General features: G+C 44.4%; 1 protein-coding gene across 1 annotated transcript in view; it reads right to left on the minus strand.

The window, feature by feature from the left end:
- The window catches only part of SIKE1 (suppressor of IKBKE 1), a 137,395-nt gene extending 114,060 nt beyond the window's left edge, over positions 1–23,335 (minus strand). The window contains exon 1 of the mRNA XM_069238745.1: positions 23,201–23,335. The gene's annotated coding sequence lies outside the window, so the exon portion shown is untranslated. The remainder of the gene's footprint in view (positions 1–23,200) is intronic.
- Between the last annotated feature and the right edge of the window lie 600 nt (positions 23,336–23,935).

Below are 23,935 nucleotides of genomic sequence, written 5' to 3' on the forward strand. Positions count from 1 at the left end.
CAGGGCACATTCACCAGACTTTGTGAGTGCGGGGACACCATTACACGCGTGCACTGTACATAGGTCACTACCTATGTACAGTGTCACAATGGTAACTCCGAACATGGCCATGTAACATGTCTAAGATCATGGAATTGTCACCCCAATGCCATTCTGGCACTGGGGGGACAATTCCATGATCCCCCAGGTCTCTAGCACAGAACCCGGGTACTGCCAAACTGCCTTTCTGGGGTCTCCACTGCAGCTGCTGCCAACCCCTCAGACAGGTTTCTGCCCCCCTGGGGTCCAGGCAGCCCTGGCCCAGGAAGGCAGAACAAAGGCTTTCCTCTGAGAGAGGGTGTAACACCCTCTCCCTTTGGAAATAGGTGTGAAGACTGGGGAGGAGTAGCCTCCCTCAGCCTCTGGAAATGCTTTGATGGGCACGGATGGTGCACATCTCTGCATAAGCCAGTCTACACCGGTTCAGGGATCCCCAGCCCTGCTCTGGCGCGAAACTGGACAAAGGAAAAGGGAGTGACCACTCCCCTGACCTGCACCTCCCAGGGGAGGTGCCCAGAGCTCCTCCAGTGTGTCCCAGACCTCTGCCATCTTGGAAACAGAGGTGTGTGTGGCACACTGGACTGCTCTGAGTGGCCAGTGCCAGCAGGTGACGTCAGAGGCTCCTTCTGATAGGCTCTTACCTCTCTTGGTAGCCAATCCTCCTTCCTAGGTAGCCAAACCTCCTTTTCTGGCTATTTAGGGTCTCTGCTTTGGGGAATTCTTTAGATAACGAATGCAAGAGCTCACCAGAGTTCCTCTGCATCTCCCTTTTCACCTTCTGCCAAAGGAACGACCGCTGACTGCTCAGGACGCCTGCAAAACCACAACAAAGTAGCAAGACGACTACTAGCAACCTTGTATCGCTTCATCCTGCCGGCTTTCTCGACTGTTTCCAGGTGGTGCATGCTCTGGGGGTAGCCTGCCTCCTCTCTGCACCAGGAGCTCTGAAGAAATCTCCCGTGGGTCGACGGAATCTTCCCCCTGCAACCGCAGGCAACAAAAGACTGCATCACCGGTCCTCTGGGTCCCCTCTCAGCACGACGAGCGTGGTCCCCGGAACTCAGCAACTCTGTCCAAGTGACTCCCACAGTCCAGTGACTCTTCAGTCCAAGCTTGGTGGAGGTAAGTCCTTGCCTCCCCACGCTAGACTACATTGCTGGGTACTGCGTGATTTGCAGCTGCTCCGGCTCCTGTGCACTCTTCCAGGATTTCCTTCGTGCAAACCGGTGTATTCCCCTGCCCTGAATGCATGACAGCATGTGGAACTGGTATCCTGGCTTAATTTAGTTCTGGTGTCTCATTAACCTAGCATGTAAGCTGTTCTTGGTAATGCATTATCTAGACCTTTCTTATGATCGCGAAGGGCATACAAAGCATGCCCTCATACCAACTAGTGGACTAATGTCCGTCCATGCCCTGAGTGTATCATATTAGGTAGTGATAGCAGCATACCAGGTTTTGTGAATTTGTTGTGTGACTAGCCAGTTTTCCATGTATTAGACAGAACTCAGCAGAACTTTACACTGGTGTGGTCATTAGAATGTTATGTGAAAGGTGCTGGCCACCAGGTGCAGAAAACTCACACTTCATTGCCCCTATTGTTTGGATAATCGTACCAGCAGCCGGTTCCACTGTTACCTGCTGTGAGCCCCATGATTCTGACCAAAGGCTCTGTCTGGTGAGAAGCCTGAAAATGACATTTGCAGGTGAACCAACCCAAACTGGCTTAGAAACCTTAGAGCACAGGTCCACATCTACTGACTGCAAAATATGTGTACAACTAGGATCCAAACCACTCAACTTTGTTCCAGTGCAAGTTCTTCATAAGTAAGGAAGGTGGTGCTCAGCAGAGTACTTAAAGAACTTCAAAGACCTGCTGCATGCCCAGGGTGTGTGCCAGAGGCTGGAACATCATCTGAAGTCTCCACTGTCTGCTGGAGGAAAAGGGTTTGTCTAACAGCTAAAAGCCTATCTCCCGACAGAGGGAAGGGGGGGACCTGGCCCTGCAGACAGACAGACTGTCCAGGAGTAGAAGCATAGAGTGCACCCAGTGCTAGGAACACTCAGAGAAAGTGAACTGCCCTAGAAAGCAAAGCCAAACTGGTCTTTGATGAGAGTGGGGTCTTCTTGTCTCTCTGTGTGATTACTGAACTAATCTAAGACTTTACAACCATAAGTGCAGCTGTGTGGCCGGAGAAGAGGAGCTGCATCACAGCGGAAGTGGAGCCAAGTGGTCTGGGAGACACACTACTGATGACAAATTAGCCAAGAGGCAACAACTGCCATGCCCAAGTATTTGTCTGCACTTGGGCAAGAAGGCTGCAACTGCTGAAGACGTTATACTTGACACAGGACCTGCCAAGCTGATCTCATCTAAATATCCATAGATGTGCATGATGGTTGACTGTTGATTTTTGAGTTCTTTTCCCCCACACTATTTTCCTGGAACCTTTGACTGCTTACCATTGATACCCTGAGAGTCAAGCAAGGAATGGTTTGTACTTGGCCCAGTGAGCAGAGCCAGTGTAGGGTGGATCCAAGGACACTAGTAGCAAACAACTTAAATCATCACAACTGCGGCCCCACCTAGTAGGCAATCTGTATTCCATTCACACATGACAGAGGGTTGCCCTCTAAATACACACTAGAAAGCGGTGCTCAGCTCACAGCAACAGGGATCTGCTCATGCACACACTTAAGTTGTTGTGGCCTAATTTCACTCACAGAATCCTTCCTCACAAAATAAGGGATCTGTGGTATTTATATAGGGAACATGCTGCCACAGCAAGCAGTGTGTACTTTACATGCAATTTGAGAATTGACTCTGGTTGTGTGAGATTGTAAGCTGTATGCATAGTCATGTACATGGTTCATTGGCTGCAGCACAGGAGGAGAGAATCGTAGGTGGAGAGAGGTCAGCTTGTCTGAATGGGCAGGTATAGTGAGAGTGTTTGCTGGAATAAGGTGGATACTACTGTGCATTTGTATTTATTTCCTGAAGATCAGTAATACAGGGAGGAAAGGAAAAAAGAGATAGTTGTTTTAATAGCTTAGGGTATACAAAATATATTTTTAAAGGGTATGTTTTACTTTTGTGCCCTCTGGATATCTTTGGCTTCGAAAGAATGGAGCTGCTGGTTCTGTTTACGTTTGCTGAATACAGATATTTTTCAGTGAAACTGTCCAGGTTGTTTGAGTGTTTGAGGTATTAGGTCACACAGTACTTCATAACTCTAAAATGGGTAGGGAAGGTAACAAATTACATTCTGCCAGGCATTTGATGTGTTGTGAGTAGGTGTATAGTAGAATGATAGACAGTGACACGTAGACAGACCTTCAGCTGAGCCATGGAAGCTTTAGGAAGCACGGTGAGCAAAGTACTGCCCCTCTTAAGTGGGACGAGATGAGGATCTCAATAACAGAGTGAAAGTTGTGGGTGGGAAGGTTAGAATCAGGCTGTCTGTGCTTTGTTACTTCAAATAACTTTAAAAGGTATACCTGGAATCTTCATGGAAGGTTATTGATTTACGACAGGAAATGGTGCTGCTGAAGAAGAATTTAAGGGTCAGGCTTAACAACACAGATCTGACCAGTGAGCAACACCAATTAAAAAGGTTTAACTCTGCCTTGGCTGGGCAGACAGTGGCCATGAACACGTGGATCATGTCAATGCACGATTGGAATTTAGCTTCTTTGTTAACTGACATTTTTAAGTACAGTTGTGCACAATGGTGGCCCTCGCACAGTAGCACTAGTAGTATTCAAGCCAGGGAGCATCATCATGGGGATACAGACACTTTATCTAAATAAAACCAAACTCCCTGCAGGAAGGTGGGTGCAAGCACATTGTTTTTCCTTCATCGGTCTCTCTTAAGACATGTCCTTCTACTGCTGCTCACAATGTTCTGGTAAAAAATAACATATTTTTCAGCATGCTGATTTTTCGAGGAGTTTTAATGTTCGCCCATTATCAGCAGTATGCTCCTATGTGCATTTAAAATGTTATATTTGCCCTCTCACCCCCTGGGCTATTAAACCTGCAATTCCCTACAAGGGAAACAAGGCTGAAAATCAATAAATCTTTTTTTCTTTTTTTTTTTTGCATTTCACAAGTCTGCCAAGTGACACTAGGCCAAATGATACAATTAGCTCGTCCTGGCTTTTCAGCCATCAACATGATGCATTGTGGGACTTTCAGTTTTGCTTTTTAAAACTTCGATTATGGGCTAAAAATCCCAGCATGCAAAGTACTGTTGGCTAAAAATACTAGAATTGGCTGAAGGAGTCATGCCTGACAACGATCAACTTGCCAGCTATGTTTAAAAAGTTTGCAAAGTCCATTTCAAAAACTGCTTGTTTTACATATTAAACTAAAAGTAAACTCTGCTCACATATTTGCTGAGGGTTCTCGTTAAAACAAGCAATGACAAGGCAAATCGTTTTGCGCAGTGAAAATTGCACAAAGGTGCAACAGCAGTGCAACCTTCTATACAACAATGAAAAAGGAAAGAACAGATGGCAGTACCAAAAGGAACATCATACAAATCACGAGCACATACATTACAGGTACAAAAAAATAGCTAACGCATTAAAGAGGGAGTGTTGGGTGTTAAATGACGTTTGTGCACTTTCAGTAAACAGAGAAACATACAAGTAGTACAAAACTCCAGGAAGAAGTAGCCAAACCTTCCTCCATAGTTTAATTAGCTCTTACCTACCTAGTGTGATATGCTTCATCAGTAACTGACACAGCTAGCAATGATAAGTGTCTGTCAGTGCTATTCTTCAGTGGTTGTACAGTCTGCTGGTAAAGGGTTACCTAGTGTGGGTGAGGTTATGTTCCTTATGTTGAGGTTCTCTCTTTGACAAAATGTCATACCTATGTTAAAATTGTTTGCTGGTGTGCTAAAATGTGTTACAGGTGTTTCCCTACCATTTAATTAAAAACAGGAGGGTTGAAACAGGAAGGCTAAGCAAAGGACCTGCTTCTCTTTTCTGTTAACATGGCTCGGCAGTAGAATACAATCCCAATATAAGTTCAGACGCCTTCCTCACAACTAGCGGTAACTCACATCAAATACTGTAAAACAGTCCATGGTTCATAGGGTATGTTCACCAGAGCCAGAAGGAGGAAGGGGAGGTGTGACAAACTTCAACAATACCCACACCTTGATGGGGCCCTGCGACAAACGTTTGGGGATCACATGCAGCATGTTTCACAGGTCTAACGTTAGTCATAGTCTACACTATGAAACAGGCCATGCCACGCTGCCAAAAGCACAAGTCACCCATCCAACACTGGCAATGAACACGAGATGGTCGGGTTATATCAATCTTTGAAGCCTAGCTATGTTGCATCCAGTCTGGAGAAGCAGTGCTGAAGATGCTGAGGAGAACAGCTCTAAGTCCAACCTGGACCTTCCGCCCTGCTGCAAGTATTACTTTTTTTTTTAATAGCTGAGATGAGAACATTTAAGTTAGAAGAAAGTGCATTTTCGATTTATTTGTATCAACACCTTACATTATATCACTGCAGCGAGTGTCCTTAATTAGAATTGGCAAACCACATCCCTTCTGCCCTGAAGTTTCATTATTGACTCAAAAAGCAAGTCGTTTGACTTGTTTTCACTATATAATTTTTTTTAATTTATTGATGGAACAGCATTATGGTCTCTCAAACCATATACAAGAGATATTTTGGTTCAGTGCACATCCTAAACTGAATTATTTTAAGAAGCTCTCAATCATGAACAAGCATTGGTAAATGCATTAAGTTTCGCCTATGTGATTAATATTTTTTTTGTTTTAAGATTTAGCTTGGTGAACATTTTTAGTGCTACAAGATTACAGCCACTGACAAATCTGTAACAAAAAGAACTGTGAATAGGTGACTGATTATTTTAAACTTGAGTAAAATGTTTAAAGATAAAATTGTGCTTCCAAAATATAGGTTTTAGTAATACACAGAGTGTATGTAATGTAATTTTTTTACATTATGGCCCCTTCAACACCCCCAGGTGTACTAAGCACATTATTATAAATACAATTACACTTAAAGGCAGGCACTTCACAGCCCAGTTGTTAACTCTTTCCATTACCACTCAAAAAGAATAAAGAATACATCTTTGTCATCCAAATCACCCTTTGTATTTGTAGACTGTAGCTCCCATTTGCATTTCTTTCAGGCAGCAGGCACCCTGACAGGAAGGCCTGTTTAGCTGTCAGCCGGGCTTCGGTTTCAAAGCAGAGGAGACTCACTGAATGACACTTCAGCTGAGGCACTTAAACTGTCGGAATTAACCATCCAGAGACCGTTGTCTTTTTACAAAAATAGGGGAACAGTGTCTCAACATGGCAATTTGCATTTGACCACCCAAGAAATCCGTCACTTCTAACCAGATCACTTAATTTGTGATGCTACCAATATACATGTGAGATAAATAGCTTCACAAGAAGAAAAACACACAAAATTAAAACAACACAACGCTAAGAGAGCAGAACAAAGGCCTGGAGGATCTGCTCAGGTATTTGTTTAAGGGGATGATAACAGATACATCTGGGAGCAGCTAATAAGCAGGACTTCACTGGAGGCGCACATATCCTTAATTTCTAAAACAAAGGGGAAGAAACACAAGTGTGCACAAAGTATGTAATCGATGTTATTGCTGATACACACGAGCGCAATTCTGACATTTGATGGGAGAATAAATGTATGAATTCTGTGAAACGTACTTACCTTTGGTGTACTTGTCTATGCTAGAAGAATATGTAAAGTAAAATGGGAGAGCACTAGACATGGCTCTCGCGTTCCTTCCACAGGAAAGTAGGCGGGTGCTTAAGGGGTTTAGAAGACCAGGAAAGCAGGAGGGTGGTTTAAGGAGAGCAGAAGGAGTGGGGTTTAAATAGACAGCAAGTAGATGGGTTTTAAAAATACCAGACACCGGAGCAGGGAGGGGAAGGGTGGCGCTGTGCAGGCAAAACCTAATAATGGTTTCATTAGAACAATGAGGAACTAACTGGGATTAATGTTTGGCAATTGATGCCTGTGCCACATGCAAAATATGAGTGCAGAGTGAAACACGATAAGCACCGAACTGTAAATCACTCGTGACGTGTGAAATCATGAAAGTACCAAATGCACAGTGATGAGCTGTTGCAAAACGGAGCATGTAGAATGACCCAGAGAGGTGAAAACCAAAGTTCTAGAAACCAGTGCTGCTAAAACCACGTGTGTGTTACATACAAAGACTATAGGTGGTACATCCTTCTCCATTCAAGCAGCCAAACTATGGAATTCATTACCCGCAACTATAAGAGCCACAGATAACTTTCTTGTCTTCAGAAAACTACTCAAGAGTTGGCTCTTTCCTTTATAACCACCATATTCAAACAACTATGGACTGCATATGCCTATGTTGATAAATATTTTTTCTGATTATGTGTCTATTTCTAGTTATGTATAGTTCTTTAGAAAATATGTATCGCTACTATGTCATAACAATAAAATACACACACACTCTTTAAACCTGTTTGACTAAGTATATTTACCCATGGTTCTAATTATGTATTGAATGTACATATATGTGGTCATGTGTGTTTGTATGTGTGTGTGTATATATATATATATATATATATATATATATATATATATATATATATATATATATGTATGTGTGTGGCATGTTTGTGGGTCATTGCATGGCTCCTGGGTGGGTTATTATACTAGTCTATGAATCCCTGCTCTCATCTTATCACACTTATCTACCCATCATCATATGTCATGTCTCTTTCAATCTATCCTCCATTCCCACTCTGACTCATCCCAAATCCATTCTACTACTTTCATCTCCTAAATAACTCTGCCTAACCTCTTCCCTCCGCTTCCACATCTACCTCACCAAACCTCACTCTACTACCATGACCTCCCGAACAACCCTACTAAATTCTCCCTCATTTATCTCACCCTGCTACTGTGATCTCCCTAAACCTTCCCTCCTCCATCCCCCTTTACTCATCCCAAGCCTTTGAGGGATATACTCCCAATTAACACTTCTGGATTATTTTCCTCCTCCGCCCCTCCATTACTCCAGTCAATCTAACTAACAAACTCTCATATCCGCGGCTCAAATTAACTCATAATAATACTAAAACTGTACTCATATTTCCTGATACTAATCCATCACTAATTCTTGTTGGGTTTTGGAGTAGCGTGCTACTCGCCAAAAAGCGCTTCAGCGCCTCGTCAGGGGTAGTAAGCGCTATATAAATACTATTACAATACAATACAAAATACTGGTGCAAAGAGCAGTACTATTACACTCACATGTACAGTGACATATAAGTCAGTGCATGGACTTTACAACCAGGGTCTGAATGAAAGATAACAATTGCTGGCTATGCACAATATAGAGCAAATCAAAAGCGCCAGGTCAAAAACAAGCCCAAGAAGTGTTTTACTTCTAATGCGCAAGGAAGAATGATGCGCTGATTGTGTGCATAAAAGAGCACATGCATCTCAATACCTTTGCGTTCTGCAATGCTAAACCACTGCTAATATGGTGACATTTTAAACAAGCATTTGCAATGCAACGGGTCTTGCATTTCTCCGAGTTAGAGCTACGGACTTTTCTTGCCCCATTAAAAGGAAAAAACACGAGTGCGCTCGCACTGCTAAACAAGCGAGATCATGCTGCGAAAAAAGAGAAAAAGTAGTCCATAAACCGGACAGAAAACAGCGAGCCTCGTATATTTTCAGTACCTGGTCACTGAGCTTGAGAAGGGCTATCCACCAGAAAAAAGCATGACGTATGCATGCCTTCCACTAATGAAAGCAAGCAGATTTTAAAAGGAAAGCCCACAAACCAATGAAAGACACTGATGTGACATGGGCGGGGCTCCGAGCCGTTTTCTAACTACTACAGCCTCTTGCACGCGATAAGCATGCACAAGGGCATGCTACGCAGGCTCCACCCTAAAAACTGGAGAAAGCAGTAGAGCCAAAGCATTAAATGTTCCATGTAAATTGAAAAGTGAAAGACAGCCTGTCCTGCAGGCGTCACCGTGGACGTGCTCTATTTAAAGAGGCGATGCGCAGAGTGCTTTTTAAATGCACCGCGCAGCTGGTGAATAGCGATTAACCCAGAAGTGACTGTGATGCTATTGATTATGTTTGACCAATGACTTTGTGTTTCACAACTGCGCATATTAGTTGCTCAGTGTTCACCAGTAGCACATTATGGGGGTTATTCCAACTTTGGAGGAGGTGGTAATCCGTCCCAAATGTGACGGATTTACCACCAGACGTATTACGAGTTCCATAGGATATAATGGACTCGTAATACGGCTGGTGGTATATCCGTCACTTTACCGTCACTTTTAGGACGGATTACCACTTCCTCCAAAGTTGGAATAACCCCCTATATGTTTTGTTCAGCCTAGCCGCCTATTGGCTTTGACATGGCATTAGCCATTACTTTCTGTATTCAGTTTAGCCGCCTATTGGCTTTGACATTGCATAAGCCATTACATTCTGTATTCTGCCTATTGGCTTTGACATGCTGTATTCAGTTTAGCTGCCTATTGACTTTGACATGATTTTAGACATTACATTCTGTATTCAGCTTAGCTGCCTATTGGCTTTGACATGATATTAGACATTACATTTTGTATTCAGCTCAGCTGCCTATTGGCCTTGACATGACATTAGACATTACATTTGATATTTAGGTTAGCTGCCTATTGCCTTTAACGTGGAGTTAGACATTGCAGTTGAGGATCCAAGCTGTATTTTTCCAAGCTATGTTTTTCCACAAGATGAACCAAGCTGTTTTCTTCGCACAGCAGACTAGACATGATAAGAGAGAGTACATTTGGTGTTTTCCTTTCTGCTCAGGCTTGGGAAGAGGAGAAGTCCAGGAGATCTGGCCAGTCTCCAAAGGCTTGCGTAGTTTTTCCGAGTCTGAGAGGAGGGGGCACGCTTTTGTAAGGATGGCTCGGGCTTCAGAGAATTAGATTCGAATCTGCCTGACTTCGGGCTGGAACTTGGTGCCAGTTGCCAGTCTCCCGTGTGGGTAGATAATCTCTTTCTCGCAGTTGACCGGAGTCATCAACATCAACAGGCCCCAGAAAGATGAAGCTGTAAATAGTTTCTCACACGGTGAAGTATTTGTTTTGCTTTGCATTCAATATCTTATCAATATCTTATATATATATAACCGGCTGTGTACATTGCAACTGAGAAGAACTGAGATATATTTTGTTTTAATGCTGTGACTACTTTTGTGCTTGAAATCTAATAATTCGTCTCTCACGAACTTGTGGGTGGGGAAGAATTAACAACAATAAAAGTCTTCTTTGAACTCAGAAGTGCATTCTTGATATGTTCTGTAAGCTCTGATACGAGATAAGAAGGAAAGCAGAACAGTGACCAAGATGAAGAAAGAAAGAATAGTTCAGAATTCCTGTGTATGTGAAAAATGAATGTGCCATTACTCCGTGTCAAAGCCATAATAATTGCTAAGAATAATTTAAAACTAACCAGAACGTGGTGCCATTTAATCCAAAGCAAAGTGGATAATTAGATTGTAATACAAATCAAACCAAGGCAAAAGCAGCTGTAACTGATGACACTAATGTTTACACAGAGAAAGAGCAAATCTAAACATGATGATGTGCAGCCATAACAGTATTATAAACTACAAAAGTAGCATCAATATCATTGAACACTGTTGTGTGGTGATCAACAGTCACATAATGATTTAAACATAAATATTTAATTACGTCATGAGCAGTCAGTGTTTTCGCCACTGTGGTAATTTTCAATAAAAAGTGCTGACGTCTGCAACAAAAAGAAGCACTACAGTGGGTGCCTGCTTTGGCCACAGGGGGAATGGTGAGTGTGGGGTATCCCGGGGGCACAGGTGAGTGCTGATGCCACCATGGTTTGAGTCTTGGAGGGAGGCACAACCTATAATGCTTCTTGGCAAATCACTTAATCTTTCCGTGCCTGTTAAGAGGTACAATACCTTGTTTGAGGTTCGTGCTATGTGTAAAGCAGCAAATCAATTAAGAAAAGTTTTTCTGAAACCAAAGCGGATGAACACAGTACTTGGACCTTGGGACACTGATAAGAGCAAGCCACAAGAGGAAAAAGCATTGGTAAATGCAAGAAATAGTGATACTGCCAATAGAAACGGAAGAAATGAAATTGGCAAGCACAGAAATCAATGAAAAGCAAGGAGGTAGGATGTAATCCCGTTGAAGATTTATATTAAATACAATGGCTTTCACAAGCACAGCACATGTGCTGTGCATGTGAAACCTAAAAAGGAAGCACAGTAATTATCTAAGGTAACAGAGTTTGGTCTCACTGGGAATCCAGATTAGTTTCCTGTTGAGACATTGTGCAATTCAGATCCTGGATGGATATTGCATTCTGTCGCGATTACAATTTTACTGACCCAAAAGTAACGTCAGTAGTCTTGTGCCACCTATAAAAAGACATTACTGTAATTAAAGAAGTAGAAAAATTGTGGTCTATTAAACCGTATGCAAGATAGTCTTTTGTAGAGTGAGTGTCCGGAACTGAAGTAATTTCAAGGTGCTCTCAAATGTGATGTTCTTGAAAAAAAGGCACAGAGACGAAAGTTAATTGCCCAGGGTCACACAATCTGGTCAAGTGAGGAAGCTGGGATTAAATCTGGAGTCTCTGGACCAAGCCATGCAACTAGTTTTTGCCCTGGATGTCACAAAAGTCTCTGACTGGCCAGGGCACGCTACACAAGTGTTTTCAAAACATTCTTGGGTTTTCCGTAAGATGGGGCAATATCAGTGGAAATGGTCCCTCTTCATAAAACAGGTACACTCTGGGTAGCAACAGTGCAAGCTTCCCTCCTTCAGAGGACAGGCACAGCAGCAGTGCAAGCTTTGCTTCCCCACAGAACTATTACAACCTGGCAGTAGTTGAGCAAAGTTTTCCTGTCTCAAAGAAGGCAGTAAGTTCCAATATCTGCAAAATCAGCTGTATCATTTACAAAGCCATCATGAAGATCCAGCGGGGTAGACTAATAGAAGGTGAGTCAAAAGGTAGCCAAGGCATACAAACACAATATGAAGTGCGGTGACCGAGCGCTCGGACCTCGGAGTGATTACTATTTGATGGCCCCACTCTTTGGCTGTGTATTGATATTTTGGCTGGCAAGTGACTGTTGCTCTTAATTATCTCAGAATTGTATTTATTCACCCCTGAAGAAGCTGAGGCATATTGACTAGTACAAAACACTTGTTGGATAGAAGCGAGCTAATGCATTCAAAAAAATAGAGAGCAACCTCTATACACTTCTACAAAGAGACTTTACAAGTGTTCTTCCTTAGTGCTCACAGTGAATATAATCAATTTAGGCTAATCCAAATTTTCATCACTCAAAGAACATGTACAACGTTCATGAGTCACGTGTAGGTTACAGGCAGGTCTCTGGAGCGAGTGCTTAAGTCACTGGCAGGAAGGGATAGAAGGCTAAATGAACAATTGAGTTATAACACCTGTTAAAAATGGGGTCTGTGGTTGGCAGTCAGTTGGCACTCTGTCCAAGCAGGGACCTCAATCTAGCCAAGGTAAGGGAGATACACATCTAAGATAACCCCTGCTCAGCCCCTTGGTAACTTGGCACAAGCAGTCAGGCTTATCTCAGAGGCAATGTGTAAAGTATTTTTGCAAACACACACAGTAACACAGTGAAAACACCACAAAAGGACTCCACAGCAATTTAGACAAATAGCCAATATTTATCTCAATCAAACAAGACCAAAACAACAAAAATCCAACATACACATGTAAAGATCTGAAATTTTTCAATTTAAATCCCAATAAAAATACTTACGAATACAATAGCTCCAACTGGGGCTGTCATGACTTTGTTGAAGGGGTCGTACCCAACAGTCCAATGCCACTCAAGGGAGGGCAGTGCCTGTCACAGGGTCACAAGGACCCCCGGGTACAGTACCTTCGGTAACGAGGAAAACAAGTCAGTGCAAGGAGTCGGGATGTAAGGCGTTGCTAGATCCGTTGCAGCGCCGGATCCTTACTGCAGGGCAGGGGAGGTGATACGGCTTCGGTGTGAGGCGCTGGTTCCTGGCGATCTGGCGGGTCAAGACGCGATGGGCGACCTCACTGGTTTGGGGTCACATTACAGGGCTGCAGGCACTGCGGCGGAGTCAGGTGTTAGGGACGACGGTGACACGGCACTTCGGGATTCACTGAGACGCGGACTTTCAGCTAGGTGGCGTTGGACCTGCATGTTAGTCGGGTCGTCACACTTCAGCGGGAACCACGGCTTCGGGTTGCAGGCAACGGCACAGGGTTGTGCAGCAGCGCCGGTTCTGGTGTTGTCCGGAGTCAGGCTGCGAGGATCCTTTTGTTTTCTCATCAGAAATCACTTCCAAGGGCCCCGGAACTAGACTGGCAGTACCCAGATGCTCGCAGGCGAAGTCTTTGATGTACCTGAGACTTCTTAACAGGAGGCAAGATCAGTCCAAGACCTTGGAGAAACTTCACAAGCAGGATTTCAGAAAGCAAAGTCCAGTCCTTTTCCTCTTAAGGTAGAAGCAGCAGCAGCAGGCCAGCACATCAAAGCAACAGGCAAAGTGGCAGGTCGTCCTCAAGCATCCAGTTTTTCACCTTGGCCGAGGTTCTTCTTGATCCAGAAGTAATCTGTAGATATGGGGTCAGCAGTCCAATACTTGTACTCATTTCTGCATGTAGGAGGCTGGCCTGGCTTATAGTGGGTACCAATGGTACTTACACCTTGTGCCAGGTCCAGTTATCCCTTATTAGTAGAGTAGTAGTGTTCTAGCAGCTTAGGATGATAGAGGTAGTTAAGCAGAGCAGCCAAGGCTGAACTAGGAGACATGCAAAGCTCCTACTATATCACTTATATCATATAGGTACTATACCATAAGAAAGACAATACTTAGGGTTATTAAAAAATAAAGGTACTTTATTTTAGTGACAATGTGCCAAAAATATCTCAGAGGATATACTCCCTTAGGGGCTAAGTAAAATACACAAAATATACACAGAAAACCAAATCAGGTAAGTAACACAGTCAGAAAGTAGTGCAAACACTGTATAATACAATAGGATGCAATAGGCCTAGGGGAAGCACAAACCATATACTAAGAAAGTGGAATGCGAACCACGAATGGACCACTAGGCTAGTGTTGTGTGTAGAGGGTCACTGTGAGTGTAAGAAAACACTAAGGGTGTCCAAGATACCCCAACCTAAGACCCTGGAAAGTAGGAGTAAAGTACTACTATTTTCCCAGAAACACACTAAAGTCGTGATAAGGGATTATGCAAAGACCACAACAGACTGCAAAGCACCGAAGACGGATTCCTGGACCTGAGGATCTGCAAAGGAAAGGGACAAAGTCCAAGAGTTGCGAAAGTGTCCAGGGGGGGCAGGATCCCACTAAACCCTGGATAAAGGTGCAAAATGGCTTCCTCCGGATGGAAGAAGCTGAAGATTCTGCAACAACGAAAGGTACTATGAACTTCTCCTTTGTGCAGAAGATGTCCCATAGCGTGCTGGAGGATGTCAAGTTGTTTCTTTAGCAAAATACCGCAAACAAGCCTTGCTAGCTGCAAGAGTCACGGTTAGGAAAAAAAGGTGCTGGCAGAGTCCAGGAAGGACCAGGATGTTGCCACTTGGGAGAAGAGACAGAGGGGGCCCTTAGCAACTTAGAGAGCCCACGCACAAGCAGGAAGCACCTGCAGAAGTCCTTGAACACGGGTTCAAGTAGTCTGAACACGGCAGTAGTCTCAACACTGAAGAAGGAGGTCCCACGACACCGGAGATCAACTCAGGGAGCTGAGCATCGCAGGACAGAGTGCTGGGGCCCTAGCCTCGGCTGTGCGTGCAGGATTTCGTGGAAATGTGCAAAGAAGCCCTTGTAGCTGCAGTTCACGCGGTGCACAGGATTACTGTCTGGAAAGGGGAGGCAAGGACGTACCGCCTCCAAATTTGGACAGTTGGACCACTGGACAGTCGGGGTCACTTGGGTCCACCACCTGTGTTCCAGGGGCCACGCTCGTCAGGATGAGAGGGGTCCCAGGGTACCGGTGAAGCTGAAGTTTGGTGCCTGCCAAAGCAGGGGGAAGTTTCAGTCATCCCACCGGAGATTTCTTCGTGGCGTCCAGTGCAGTGTGAAGGCAGGCAGCCCCCAGAGCATGCACCACCAGGAAACAGTCCAGAAAGCCGTCAGGATTACACGCTACAATGTCGCTGGTAGTCTTCTTGCTAATTTGTTGCCGTTTTGCAGGCGTCCTGGAGCAGTCAGCAGTCAATCCTTGGCAGAAGTCGAAGAGAGAAGTGCAGAGGAGCTCTGGTGAATTCTTGCATCTCGTTATCAGAGGAAAAGCCCACTGGAGAGACCCTAAATATCCCTCCGAGGAGGACTGGCCACCTAGTCAGGTAAGCACCTATCAGGAGGGGTCTCTGGCGTCACCTGCTGGCACTGGCCACTCAGAGGCCTCAAGAGTGCCCTCACACCTCTGGAAACAAGATGGCAGAGGTCTGGGACACACTGGAGGAGCTCTGGGCACCACCCCTGGGGTGGTGATGGACAGGGGAGTGGTCACTCCCCTTTCCTTTGTCCAGTTTCGCGCCAGAGCAGGGACTGGGGGTTCCCTAAACCAGTGTAGACTGGCTTATGCAAGGAGGGCACCATCTGTGCCCTTCAAAGCATTTCCAGAGGCTGGGAGAGGCTACCCCTCCCCAGCCTTTAACACCTATTTCCAAAGGTAGAGAGTGTAACACCCTCTCTCAGAGGAAATTCTTTGTTCTGCCTTCCTGGGATTGGGCTGCCCAGACCCCAGGAGGGCAGAATCCTGTCTGTGGGGTGGCAGCAGCGGTAGCTGCAGAGAAAACCCCAGAGAGCTGGTTTGGCAGTACCCGGGGTCCGTAGTGGAGCCCCGGGGATGCATGGAATTGGCTCCCCAATACCAGATTTGGCATAGGGGACAATTCCATGATCTTAGACATATTACATGACCATGTTTGGAGTTACCATTGTGAAGCTACATATAGGTATTGACCTATTTGTAGTGCACGCGTGTAATGGTGTCCCCGCACTCCCAAAGTCCGGGGAAATGGCCCTGAACTCTGTGGGGGCACCTTTGCTAGTACAAGGGTGCCCTCACACTTAGTACTTTTGCACCTAACCTTCAGCAAGTGAAGGTTAGACATATAGGTGACTTATAAGTTACTTAAGTGCAGTGAAAATGGCTGTGAAATAACATGTGCACTAATTTACTCAGGCTGCAGTGGCAGTCCTGTGTAAAGGTTTGTCTGAGCTCCCTATGGGTGGCAAAATAAATGCTGCAGCCCATAGGGATCTCTTGGAACCCCAATACCCTGGGTACCTAGGTACCATATACAGTACTAGGGAATTATAAGGGTGTTTCTATGTGCCACTAGCCAAAAGTGACAAATTTAAAAGGCAGAGAGAGCATAAGCACTGAGGTTCTGATTAGCAGAGCCTCAGTGACACAGTTAGTCACCTCACAGGTTTACACATTCAGGCCACAAACTATGAGCACTGGGGTCCTGGCTAGCAGGATTCCAGTGAGACAGGCAAAAACAAACATACATGTAAAAATGAGGGTAACATGCCAGGCAAGATGGTACTTTCCTACACTGCCTTTGAAGTAGGCAAACTTCAAAGGAAAGTCTTTGTAGTGCTTTAGACCATGCCTTTTCCTTGCCCTGCCACAAACACACACCAGGGGGTCGAAGTCTGCATTGTGTGAGGGCAGGCACAGCCCTTTCAAATGCAGGTGTCAGCTCCTCCCTCCCACTCTAGCCAAAGGAGACTTATCTCGATATGCAAAACACACCTCAGCTTCCTTTGTGTCACTGTCTAGAGTGAATTCACAAACAGCCCAACTGTCAGTCTGACCCAGACGTGTATTCAGCAGCCAAGCAGAGGCACAGAATGGTTAAGCAAGAAAATTCCCACTTTCTAAAAGTGGTATTTTCAAACTGACAATCTTAAAACCAACTTCACTAAAAGATGTATTTGTAAATTGTGAGTTCAGCGACCCCAAACTCCATTACTCTATCTGCTCCCAACAGCTCCCAAATAATGCTCCCAATAACTCCCAAATAATGCTCACTTAAAGGATATTTAAAGGAAATCCCCATCTTAAGGTTGATGGGAGAGATAGGCTGTGCAATAGTGCAAAATGAATTTGGCAGTATTTCACCATTAGGACATGTACAACACAACAGTAGATGTCCTACCTTTTAATTACACCGCACCCTGCCCATGGTGCTACCTAGGGCCTACCTTAGGGGTCACTTACATTTAGTTACAAGCGTTTGCAATGCAACGGGTCTTGCGTTTGCTCGAGTTAGAGCTATTGGAACTGTAAATTCCCAACTGCACTTTTCTTGCCACATAAATTGACATTTCAAAGTAAAACAGTAAGCGAGACAATTCAAAGCGCCACGGCCGCCATAAGCATGAGCGCGAAGGAGAGACATAAAAGTAACAAGCATTTGCAATGCACTGGGTCTCGCGTTACAATGAGGTAGAGCTATTAGCGTTGTAAACGCCTAATCTGACTTTTCTTGCCACATTAAATTAAAAACAAACAAAAACGAGAATGATAGCGCTGTGGAGTGCAGAGAAAAAGTAGTCCAGAAACCATACGGAAAACATAGAGCCTTGTAGGTTTCCTGTAGTTTACTGGTGCTCTGGAGGAGGGCCAAACACTGGAAAAGGTATGAGGTATGCATGCCTTTCCAAATGAAAACAAGCGGATCTTAAAAGGCAAGCCCACCAACCAATGTAAGTGACTGACGTAACATGGGCGTGGTTAAAATCCCCCTAAAGGGTGATTAGAAGAGGGACGAAGCGCTTTGCGCTTGCCCCTAAAAATGAATGAGTATATATTATATTTATTGATGCTTTTCCGGTTATCAGGCTTTTCCTATTCGTGCTCATCAGAATGTGTGTCCCCAATTTTAAAGATACTTTGCACCTGAGGCAACTCAGCATTTCACTTTCTTCTATTTCTCCGAGGACTGAAAACTGTATACTAACCTCTTTTGAATTCTGCCTTTGCAAAGTTTCTTTGAAATTAACTTTAAACCGGTGTGAACAGAAATGGAAGGCCTTTCAGTCTCTGACGGTGACAGAAGGGTGATTAATTGCGTGTGCAGGATTTGTACACTACTGAAGGCCACATGGTAGTTCGAAAATTCTCCATCTTGTGGAGGAAAAGTGTAAATACGGAGTAGAGTCTTCGGTTGGGATCCCTCTGCCAAAAGAATATGTTTGTATTATTATTTAAATTCAGTGAGCGGATTATACTCTGTATTAACATTTTCTTATAGAAATGTGCACATTTACAAGTCCCTCCAAACTCTAAACGAGATCTTAAGTCTCGTCCAGTTTGCCATGAGTTGGTGTTTAGCCTGTCCAGGCTTGTGGCTGGGAGGAGAGCACATACACATCTGTCCTTCTGCAGTCTTGTTGCAAATGCCTTGTGATGTATTCTGTGTGTGTTTAAAGTATTGAGATTTCACGATAAATCATTATTTTGTTCAGTATCTGTTGTTTAGGAATACTCGTTGCTGGTTCTGTCCCGACCGGTGTATCTCTACAAGTTGTAGGAATGTCAAAACATTGTTTTATCCTCAGTCTGTGTAAAAAAAAGGGCTGATCCCGGTGTAGTGTAATTGTTCACTAGGGCAACCGTCACAGTGGTGTCTTGCTCTGTGCAGTATCCAGAAATGTCGCAGTTCCGGATCGTGTCTGCACAGTACCTTGTGTACATGTATTACAAATGTCAAACTACTAAACTATAGTCTACCGCGTTTGTATAGTGTGTTAAAGTTAGTTCTTCACTTGTTTATGTGAAGCATTCACGACCACATTAATTACAAATTTTTCTTGTGGCATATGTTTTGTTTGTTGCGTAGAGACATGCCTGTTCGCTTTTGAGCTAGAACAGGGCCTGTGCATAGTGCTGAAATATTGCGGTTCGTGTGATGTGTTCTGCGCGTAGTCTGTGCGTATTATGGAAAGTGACTGTCGGTTCTGCGCAGTGTATAGAAGTTGTGGAGAGATTTGCTGACAAATGATGCTCCATTCTGTACATGGATACAAATCACATGGAATTCCGCAACAAGTCACTGCGATCTGTTTGCAGCATGGTTCTCATCAACTCGGCCAAAAGCCTAGCGCCATGAGACCACTTGTACAGTGACAGCGTCCTTTACAAAACAAGCGGTTGCAATGCAATAGGTCTCATACTTGCAAGAGTCAGAGCCATTGACATTGTAAATGCCTAGCTGGACTTTTCTTGCCGCATAAATTGGTAAACCATGCCTCATAATTCGTTCTTTTCCTGCCACATAATTGGACCAAGAGACGGGAAGTGATGGTCTGTGAAAGAAAGGCATGAAGAAGAATCACTGATGGGCAGGCTTGGTGTTTGCAATGGGCATCCAGCAGTTTCCCTTTCCATTTCCTTTTCAGTACTGTTTTTTTGTTCTGTGTTCCCAATTATGTGGGCCGTGAGCTGGCCTATCCGTTGTCTTATGTGTTTCCACGTTGTCTAGTGCTTGAAAAAAGCTTCTCGTTTATTTTTGGTGCACCCAGGAGTTACTACGAAGAAAGGCGTATTTGGCATGTGGCTATCTCTTAGGAGAAAGTAAGCAAAGGGAAATATTAAAGTGGCCAAAAATAGAGGGAGCCCTGTCCTTAAACAGAGCTAGTTGGCGTGAGTGCCATCTTCCGGTTTTGTACCACTATAATTATCGACGACTTTGTAAACAATGCAGCGTCTGACGTTTAGGGCAGAGGCGTAAAACACGCTACCAGACAAATTAAAACGAACAACTTAAAAATAGAAGCATTTACAATGCAACGGGTCTCGCGTTGTAAACTCTTAACCCGACTTTTCACCTATCGGGCAAAAGTGCATTTATGTACATAACCCGAGAAAGTGAAATTAACTATGTAAAGCGCTCGACTTCTGCCAAGCGAGATCGCACTCGTAAATTAGAGAAAAAGAAGTCCACGAGCCCGATGGAAAACAGCGAGCCTCGCATGTTTTCTGTACTTGGTCGCTGCGCTCGAGGAGGGCTTGCCACCGGAAAAGGCATGACCTATGCTTGCCTTCGACTAATGAAAGCAAGCAGATTTTATTAGGCAAGCCCACGAACCAATAAAAAACACTGACGTGAAGTTGACAGGGCTCCGAGCCCTTTTCTAAATACAAAAGAGTCTCGCTGTGATACGCATGCGCGAGCGCATGCAACCCAGGCTCGACCCTAAAAGGAAGCTTGCTCGCAGTCAAGCGTATCACAAACGTGCAATTATGAATGTAACAGGGTCGATGGCCAAGGCAGTAACAAAACTGCCCCAAGGAGGGACAAATGTAAAGCATTTACCAATAATAACAAAGGTTTTTGAAAGGCAAGCCCAGGAACGAGCGATAGTGATGGGTGTGTGGAGGGCGTGGCGAAAGGTCCACAAGACTTACAACAGGCCAGAATGCTTGCGCTCTCTACCTAAAAAGGAAAGGTTTGGGTCTGGCAAGTGGGTACACTTGCCAGATCGAATTGGCAGTGCAAAACTGCACACACAGACACTTCAGTGGCAGGTCTGAGACATGTTTACAGGGCAACTCTTGTAGGTGGCACAATCAGTGCTGCAGGCCCTATAGTGGCATTTGATTTACATGCGCCCTGGGCACCTCTAGTGCACTTTACTAGGGACATACTAGTAAAGCAAATATGCCAATCATGGATAAACCAATCACCAATACAGTTTAGACAGAAAGCATATGCACTTTAGCACTAGTTAGCAGTGGTAAAGTGCTCAGAGTCCTAAAGCCAACAAGAACAAGTCAGAAAACATAGGAGGAAGTGAGCACAAAGTTTAGGTGTAACCCTGCAAAAAGAGCCAGGTCCAACAACACCATTCTGAGCTATGTGATATTCCACTTCAGCAGCCTGAAAACACTACTGTTGTTTTTTGAGGACATGCTGTTTGTGTTGATTCTTTGACTTTCCACGTATTGAGAACTAGTCACTACTTAGTGAGTCTTTTTTTTTCTGGGCAGCCTAGCCGCAGCTTAAGTAATTATGTTCTAGATGAGAACATCAGTGCCAACCTCTTAGAAAAGGTTCTGAATATGCATGGACCAGCCTCTGTGCCATCTCAGCCTTGCAGATGCACCTGTTTGTTCAGAGCCACTGCTAGTTGTGCATCATCCAAGCATCAGTGTGCGCAATGACCCATTGGGCAAGTAGGACCGCCAGGATTCCATGTTGAATTTGAACATTAAAGAGGTGAGAAGGGACCACCAAACGCAGAAGGTAAATGGTAAAAGGAGGTGATGGATGGGACCTGGCGGATTCCATGGAAACATTGCCGGTGGTCAAATAATGTGAACCAGCAATGCAGTGTTAGAAATGTACATGCAGTCATAAAGTCTTCAGCAGTGACAAGGGTTGCTGATAGGTTTTTAAAGCACATATCTTGATTGTCAGTGCTCATCTTACACAAAATTGTGCTCTACCCACAAACCTGAGTTTTGCATGTACACAGATGAAGCCCCTCTGACCACAGATGAAGCTAAACCTACCTCTGGACCTCTCAGCTGCCTTCCACACCCTCAAATTCACCATGAAGTCTCAAATGGGATTCACAGGCAATGTCCTTCACTGCTTTTCTTTCCAACCGACACCAGTTTCTTCACATGGGAACCTCCAAGTTCCAAAAGATCCCTAACACCTTTGTAGTCCCCAAGGCTTTCACATTGGCTCTGGTCATCATCAACCTCTACATCGCCCCTAAAGCATGGAAGGATCTCCCACTCCACATTAGAATATTCTTCTCTTCTCTAGAATTGGACAATTAGCTGTAGATCTGGCTTTCCAATGGACCAGACCTAGGCAGGGCTAGGCATACACACCTACTCATCACCAGGTTATTCTTGTGGATGACAGTACACTTGACAAATATATCTAATAACTCACAAATAACTGCACAAAGATTTGCCAATATGCTGGTGATAAACAACTATACTTGAAAGTCTCCTCTGCTTCAGACATCCAGCGCTTCAAACACTGCATGCTCATCATTCAGCCCTGGATGAACTGTGCGTATCTGAGGTTCAACCAATCCAACACAGAATTCCTGTTATTTGGCAAGTACAACATACAACAATTAATACAAAACTGACTTCATGACTTGACTGCTTTGGACCTCAACTTTCACTAAATGCCAAGTCACTTGGATTTACCCTGGACATCAACCTCACATTCAAGGATTACATTGTCAAAAAGCAAAGTTGGACTGGTACCAACCATCTCTTCTACACAAGGTGAAACTGTTTGTTCCAGAAAGGGACTTCAGAACAGCTCTTCCAGCCCTCATACTCTTGCATGTGGATGGTGGTAACGGCCTGCTCCGTGGCCTTCCAGATTCAACACTGGCACCCTTAAGGGCATTCTAAATACTTCAGCATGTTGCATCCAGGGCCTGAGGAAATATGATCTGTCACCCCCATCCTCTTGGAACTCTACTGGCTCCACTTGGCTGCCCACAACATCTTCAAAACCAGCTGCATCATTTACAAAGCCATCACCACTAGCACCCCCTTCCGCTTCTTATCTTGCTGACAAGCTCTGGTGGCTCTCCCACTCACAGTCCAGACACCATCAGACTGGAGACTATGCAGTATAGAGAAAAAATAAAGAAAAAAATAAAGCAGCAAGCCTTTTCTAGCTATGCACTCATGATCTGGAACAACATCCCCAAACCATCATGATCTCTAAAAGCTACTCCTAATTAGGAAATAGTTGAAAACTCGCTTCTTAAAAGAACGGTACATGAACAATGCATGAACTGTTAATAACTTAGCTACCTCTTTTATCACTCGTTAATTTTGTGCTGATCTTTGACCTGTGCAGCAGTTCGCCCCCTTTAACCTAGGTCCCTCTCTAGCAATACATTACACAGACACATAGTTGTGGACGTTCTGTCTGGGGCTCTCACATACTTTCTATGCTCTGCTCTCTGACAAAGATAATTATGTCAGACAACATGTTAAAGTGTCCCCCTGTCTGCGACTTACACTCACCGTTTGTAAAACTAGCCAAACGTCGTTAATCTGCTGTTGGTCTTTTGACAGACATTAGTCATTAATGTCAATGTTTCCGGGTTGGAGGACAGCCATTCCTATATGTTTGGAACGTTATGGGAAGTCTACTAGAAGTGGGAGGGACTGTTAATATGTAAGGTGGCCTAGGATTAGTGCACTGCTTGACACTTTAGCCAATCCTAGTGCGTACACGGAATTCCCACGAGCTCATTGGCAATCGAGTCTTCACGTGCCTTTTCAGAACACTGCCGAGCCGACCTAGTGCAGTTCGATACTTCCTGTTTCAGCAAGCAGTTGTAACCGAGAATCGGCGCAGGCTCTGATTGGTCGATATTTTGCATACTCCTATTTGCTACAACTGACGTAAACGTCAGATTTGGGAGGAAGGCTCTGATTGGTGTAATTGTTAAAGTCTGAATTGTCTTCGGGGGAGAGTGCTGCTCATAACGAGCCCTTATAAAATGAGTTGTTGCAGGTAACCAAAGATGGGTCAGGGACAAACGGCGCGAGCTATAGAGGAAAATAAACGTACAGGAATAGTGGATAGGAGATAGGACCTCGCAGGGGTACTGAAATTCCCTAAGAACGTCATCGGGGGCACAAGGGTGGGGCGTGGTTCGCTGGGGGAAAGGTTGCTGAGAACTCCAGGTAAGGGAAGTTGACGAAACTTGATTATGTGATCAAATCTTGATTTTTCTTTTCATAATGGGGCCT

The sequence above is a fragment of the Pleurodeles waltl genome, chromosome 6, assembly GCF_031143425.1.
Source record: "Pleurodeles waltl isolate 20211129_DDA chromosome 6, aPleWal1.hap1.20221129, whole genome shotgun sequence".
In the NCBI taxonomy this organism is placed as follows: Eukaryota; Metazoa; Chordata; class Amphibia; order Caudata; family Salamandridae; genus Pleurodeles; species Pleurodeles waltl.